Below are 6,858 nucleotides of genomic sequence, written 5' to 3'. Positions count from 1 at the left end.
TGGGATACAAGCATATATCCTAGATCAGTAACCATTATATGGTCCCATGTCGCTAATAGAAAGAGGACCATGGATTGAAGAAAGAGTAGCACTATTTACCGTCACCCCCAGGGATTCACTTGGGAAATTTCTGCTTCTTATCTCTGCAATTCAGTGCTGTTACACAACGGAAGTAGACAGGAATGTGTTTGGCAGCCAAGGGATGTTTAAGTAGTCCCTTACTAAATTTTGATTGCTCAATTTAAAAGGACAAGTCTAGTAGCCATTGCTACTACACCCCCCTCTCCTATCACCAGGTAAGTGACCTAGACCAGTGGAGGTGCTAGCTGAGGGTAAGAATGTAAACCTGATAGTACCTGTATAGTAGGAAAGGCAGATGATCAGTTTAGGGTGAAAGACCAGTTGAAGAGCCAAGGAGCTATTTTTCCCTCCATGAATGTTACTTCCACATTTCCCCAGCAAAAGAAACCAACCAAAATCCTGGAGGAGCTATTCCTAGATGGAGAGAAGTTATATGAAGTCATGGATCCAAATGACGCGAGGGATGGACAGAGTAGTGTCTTCTGTGGTGTGTAGTCCAGGCCTCCCTGCAGAATGGAGACCCTCATTCCCCAGCTTCCTTAGAGTGCTGTCTGTTGAGGGCACATGACTAAGTTCATGCCCTAGGAATTGCCCTCAGGCCAAAAGAAACTGTGTAGTAGAAGTCACATCCTTGGGGCAAGAACTTAATTTGAATTCATATTGATTGTTGTCAACAGAATTTTAAGTACTGTATGGTATGTGTGTGAAAGGAAAAGAACATTTGAAATGAGCTAATGTAGAGTGGATCTATTGGGGAACTATTGGTGAATAATGATGATGTGGTCAGTGAGGTTCACTGAAGTTCACAGGGTTATTTGAACAGAAAACAACTGGGAGAGGTGGATCTGACACTCAGATTGGGGGACTGTACAAATAATAAGGTATCTGGGCTTCAGTTTTCTCATCTAGAACATGAGGGACTAAATGACTGCCAAGTATCTTCCAGCTTCTATATTCTGTAATGCTTAGGTACTCTGCAGAATATTAAAATGAACAGCACTGGGAGATAGCCCATGGGCTTGAAAAGTGAGGAAAAACAGAAACTGCCAGAGAGAGTTTGTTAAAACCTTAAAAACCTGCACATGGCTGTTTATAACAGTTGTATTCATAACTGCCAAAACTTGGAAGCAACCAAGATATCCTTCAGTAGGTTAATGGCTACACAAACTGTGGTACATCCAGACAAGGGAATATTATACAGCACTAAAAATAAATCAGATATTAAGCTAAGAAAAGACATGGAGAAGACTTAAATATATATTGCTAAGTGAAAGAAGCCAGCATGAGAAGGCTATATATTGTATGGTTCTAAGTGTATGACTATCTGGAAAAGGCAATACTATAATGTAGAAACATCAGTGGTTTTCAGCAATTTGAGGAAAGTAAAAGAGGGATACATAGGTGGAACACAGAGGATTTTTATGGTGATGAAACTATTCTGTATGATACTGGTGGATATCTGTCATTATACAGTTGTCAAAATTCACAGAATTTTACAACACAAAGAGTGAACACTAATGTAAACTATGGACTTCAGTTATAATAATGTATCAATATGTATCAATTGTAACCAATATACCACATTAATACATGATGTTAATAATAGGGTAAATTGTGTACAGAGGTAGGGATTGGGTGGAGAGCGGGATAGGAAGGTAGTGTTACACGGGAACTCTGTGTACTTTCTGCTCATTGGTTTCTGTAAACCTAAAATTGCTCTAAAAAACAAAGTCTACTAATTTTGAGAAATTTGATGAAAAATGAATATTCATGTAGTACCAAGGTATAAACTCAGAGATCACTGGCTAATTACAGAGGAAAATATACCATTACAATATAGACATCTGGCAATCACCACCTTAATTTAGGAATGAAAATTAGCATCACTGGCAGTGGGACAACCAGACATAAACTTCATAATGTGCCACTATTGGAAGTATACGACATCACCTTTGAATGATTCTGGCCAAAAAATTTAACCTGAATGTAACCAAGTCCTTAAATTTAACTTCAAACTTCAGAAAATTGAGGGGATAGACAAACAAACTAAATGAAACCATGAACAGTCCCACAAATCCAGAATGTGAGATATTCTACGTGACAACTAGCATGGTTCCTTTAAAATGTCAATACCGGCTGGGCACGGTGGCTCGCACCTGTAATCCCAGCACTTTGGGAGGCTGAGGAGGGTGCATCATGAGGTCAGGAGATCGAGACCATCCTGGCTAACATGGTGAAACCCTGTCTCTAGTAAAAATACAAAAAATTATCCAGCCGTGGTGGCAGGCACCTGTAATCCCAGCTACTCAGGAGGGTGAGGCAAGAGTATCTCTTGAACCCAGGAGGCAGAGGTTGCAGTGAGCCAAGATCACGCCACTGCACTCCAGCCTGGTGACAAAGCACGACGCAGTCTCAAAAAAAAAAAAAAGTCTATGCCATTTAGCAAGGGATTAAGTATGGAGAAATCTACTGGATTACAAAATAAGAGACAAAAACAAAATGTAATGTCCAGTTCTCGATTGGATCCTGGCTTTTAAAAATTGCTATAATTGGGAAACAATTAAGAAAATGTGAATCATAGGGTGTAATTATGCAAACCTAGATGCTGTATATATGTATATTTTTGAGACAGAGTCTCACTGTGTCACCCAGGCTGGAGTGCTGGTGCGATCTCAGCTCACTGCAACCCCAGCCTCCCAGGTTCAAGCAATTCTCGTGCCTCAGCCTCCTGAGTAGCTGGGATTACAGGCACCTGCCACTGCACCAGGCTAATTATATTTTCAGTAGAGACGGGGTTTCACCATGTTGGCCAGGCTGGTCTCAAACTCCTGACCTCAGATGATCTGCCCACCTTGGCCTCCCAAAGCGCTGGGATTACAGGCATGAACCACTACATCCGGCCCTATATATTTTCACTTATTTATTTTTTACAAGGAAAATCAAATGTTCCAGCACCACTACTGAGCATCAGTCATTTCCTCTACTTGAGCTGCAATGCCAATATCAAGGGCCATATACTGTTTATCAAGTTTCTATACATGCTCCAGTTTAATCTTATGAGACCACCACAGTGTAGATGGTCGACTAGTTGACTGAAATGTGTTACATGGGGCATGACTGTTTATATTTGAAAATATTTGGGAGTTGAATAATTTTAAGGAATTACTGATAACTTGGTGTGAAAGGATAAGGGAATTGTGGTTATGCAAGAAAATGGCTTTAGTTTTTGAATATGCAGGCTTAAGTATACAGAGGCAAATTAGCATGATGCCTATAATTTACTTTTAATTCAAATTGAAAAATTACATAAAGAAAACTTGACAAAATATTAACAATTAATGGGATTTAGGTGGTGGTTATGTGGGTGCCCATTTTTTCTACCTTTCTGTAGGCTCCAATGTTTCATAATTAAAAGGGAAAAAATGGGGCCACAAGAGAAGGTACAATTAAACATTAATGGGTCCCTTCTCCCAAGCGGTTAGTGCTGAGAGTGTGGAGTGTGTTCTCCAGGATCAGCACATATTTATTATCTTGAAAAATCCATTCCCCCGAAAAAAATACCATGAAAAAAACTTAAAAAAAAAAAAAAGGTTTCTGTTTTAACACCGGTCACCCCTGCAAAACACTTTACAAAAAAATCCTTGTCTTCACTGCCACAGACATTTTCCTTTTCTTCTTGTATAAGATTACCCGGTGAGGCAGCCGAGAGCGACGCACCCGCCCCCTTGCAGCTCCGAAGCAGCTTCAAGAAGGAACAGGATCCCGAGGCCTGGACGCTGGACCCTACACCGCCACCCTCGTCCCAGCCCTCTGCAGGTCGCAGTTCCTCGGCCGTGGAGTAGTTTTGGATTCCAGGTGATTTTGTCTTTGTGCGCTGGCCCAGACTTCTGCCCCAGCCCTTACTCTCCTTTCACGGAAAGCTCGCAGCCTGTGGCCCTAACGGCAGACAGGTGCAGAGGTGAGCCCAGCGTCCCAGCCATCCCCTGTCCTCGCACCGCACATGACCAGGCCTGCTGGCCGGTCCTCTCTATCCTGGGCTACAGGAACCAGATCACCGGCGCTCCTTGGGAAATGCAGGATGTGGAATGTGGTTAAGACCCCATGAATTTTGATGTTATAAAGGACTAGCCAATACACACTAAGTGGTCTCGGTGTGATCCATCACTCCGCAAAAATGGAGTGGGCAACATGTTCATTAAAAAATTGGACAAATCTATTGACTATAAAGCATTGCATGATACATCTGCTTTTGGTAACATCTTTTTGTTGCAGAAAAAACCAGGTTCTTGTCATACCACCAGGAAAAGGCACGCAAACACTTGAAGGGTGAGGGGGAACGGAGTTTATTGGGTGGAAAGGAAAAAGCAAAAATAACTCTCAGCAAAGAGAGAAAGAATCCCGCTAGCAGGTTTCGCACCTCATAGATTAAATCCTAGGTCACTACATGGGAACAGGCCAGACTCCTCTCCACTGCACACCACACAAACTTCCCAAGGCTCCACCCCGTAATCCCAGTGCACAGGTGGGCATTATTCAGAATCAGTGAGGAAAGAGCGGCTTCAACCAGGACCTGCAGTCCAGTTTATCAGTCTTCAGGCTGTTTTAGTCTTGAAGGTGGTGTTTTACCAGAGGACCCTTGGCTGCCTCCTGTCTCTATCACTTTCACATTAGGTGCTTTGTGGTGAAAATGGTTTCAAGGGTGATGGCATTGTACATTTTGAGACACAGAAGCAGCTGAAAGATCTATTCAAAAATAAAATGGATGCTTCTAAATGATAGCAAAGTCTTTGTTGGATTAAGTCTTGTAAACAACGAGAAGCAGAACTCAGAGTTAAAAAGTTCACCAATGTTTACAGGAAGATTTTTGGAGAAGACATGGATGGTAGGTGCCTTAAAGATCTCTTTGGCAAGCTGGGATCTATCTTAAGTGTGATAGTAGTGGTTAATGAAAGTGGAAAACCCAAAGGTTTTGGATTTGTCAGCTTTGAAAGGCATAAAGATGAGCAGATGAGATGAACAGAAAGAAGCTCAATGGAAAACAAATTGATGTTGGTCAAGCTCAGAAAAAAGTAGAATGGCAGATGGAACTTGTGTGCAAGTTTGAAAAGATCAAGCAGCATAGGATCACCAGATAACAAAGTGTTAACATTTATGCAAAAAATCTTGATGGTATTGATGAATGTCTCTGGAAAGAACTTTCTCCACTTGGTACAATCACCAATGCAAAGGTTATGAAGGAAGGTTGTCACAACAAAGGGTTTGATTTGTGTATGTTTCTCCTCTCCAGAGGAAGCAACTAAAGGACTTTCAGAAATGAATGGTAGAATTGAGGGCACTGAGCCATTGTATATAGTGTTAACTCCATGGGAAGAAAAGCAATGAAGAGCACCAGGCTCAGTTCATTAACCAGTGCAGTATGTGCAAAGAATGGCAAGTGTAAAAACTATGCTCAACCTGGGAATCAGTCCCTATCAGCCAGCACCTTCTTCAGTTGACTTCATGGCAGTTATCCTACAGACTGAGAGCCATGCTGCAAAGTATTCTCCTAGCCAAACTGCTCAACTAAGTTCAAATCCTCCCTAAATTGCTCAGGGTGCCAGACCTCATCCATTGAAAAATATGCCTAAGCCACTCCTAGCTCACTACATTTAGTAGTAAGAGACCAGCTTCTTCACAGCTTCCACGAGTCATGTCAACACAGCTGTTGTAACACATCGAAACAGACAATAGGAGCACATCCTGCAGTTGCCACTACTGCTACTACAGATACTCCTGCTTTTTGTACCATTTCACAGTATAAATATGCTGTGGAAGCTCACAATCCTCAATGGCATTTTCATGCACAGCCCCAGGTTACCTTGAAGCAGCCTGCTGTTCATGTAGAAGGTCAAGAACCTTTGACTTCCATGATGGCATCTGCTCCTCCTCAAAAGCAAAAGGAAACGAGTGAATGGTTGTTTCCTCTTCTTCAAGCCATGCCCTAGTCATGCTGGTAAAATCATTGGTATGTTGTTGGAGATTGGTAATTTGGAACTCCTTTATATGCTTGAATCTCCAGAGCCTCTCTATACTAAGGTTGACAAAGGTATAGCTGTACTACAAGACCACCAAGCTAAAGAGGCTGCCCAGAAAGCAGTTAATGGTGCCACTGGTGTTCCAATTGTTTAAAACTGATCAGGGACCACAGAAAGAAACTTGAGCATCACTGAAGAAAAATATCTCAATATCAAAAACCTTAAATACTATGGAAAAAATTTGTAAAGTATAAAATAAATTTAAAAAGGAAACTTTGAACTTTACATACCAAGCAGATGTCAGATCTAACAAATGCAATGATAGTCCTAGATTACTTATTGATTTGAAAAGAAAAAATCCTCCCAAAATAATAAAATATAGAAACACTGTAATGCTTTTTAGACTCTGTGATAAGTAATTTTCAGCAAAGTATAAAAATTTAAAGCATTCCTTTAATTTTGTAATTCATTAGTGTGGAATAGCTAAGAATGTCACTTCTGTTTTAAGTAACAGAATTGATAACTGAGCAAGGAAAGGTAATTTGGATTATAAAATTTTGCTTTAATAAAAATTCCTTAAACAGTGAAAAAAATAGGCAAAGATACAAAAAAAGTTTATAAGAAACAACAATCTTGTATTTATTTGTTATTTTATTTTATTTTATTTTATTTTATTTTATTTTATTTTATTTTTTTGAGATGGAGTCTCGCTCTGTCACCCAGGCTGGAGTGCAGTGGTGTGATCTTGGCTCACTGCAACCTC

The 6,858-nt window shown here is 40.6% G+C and overlaps 1 pseudogene; it reads left to right on the top strand.

Moving 5' to 3' along the window:
• Nucleotides 1-432: 432 nt before the first annotated feature.
• On the top strand, nucleotides 433-6,249 carry LOC129527350 (polyadenylate-binding protein 3-like; annotated as a pseudogene).
• Nucleotides 6,250-6,858: the final 609 nt, after the last annotated feature.

This window comes from Gorilla gorilla, chromosome 18 (assembly GCF_029281585.2).
Source record: "Gorilla gorilla gorilla isolate KB3781 chromosome 18, NHGRI_mGorGor1-v2.1_pri, whole genome shotgun sequence".
Taxonomy (NCBI): Eukaryota; Metazoa; Chordata; class Mammalia; order Primates; family Hominidae; genus Gorilla; species Gorilla gorilla.
This window is presented reverse-complemented; position numbering and strand designations above follow the sequence as displayed.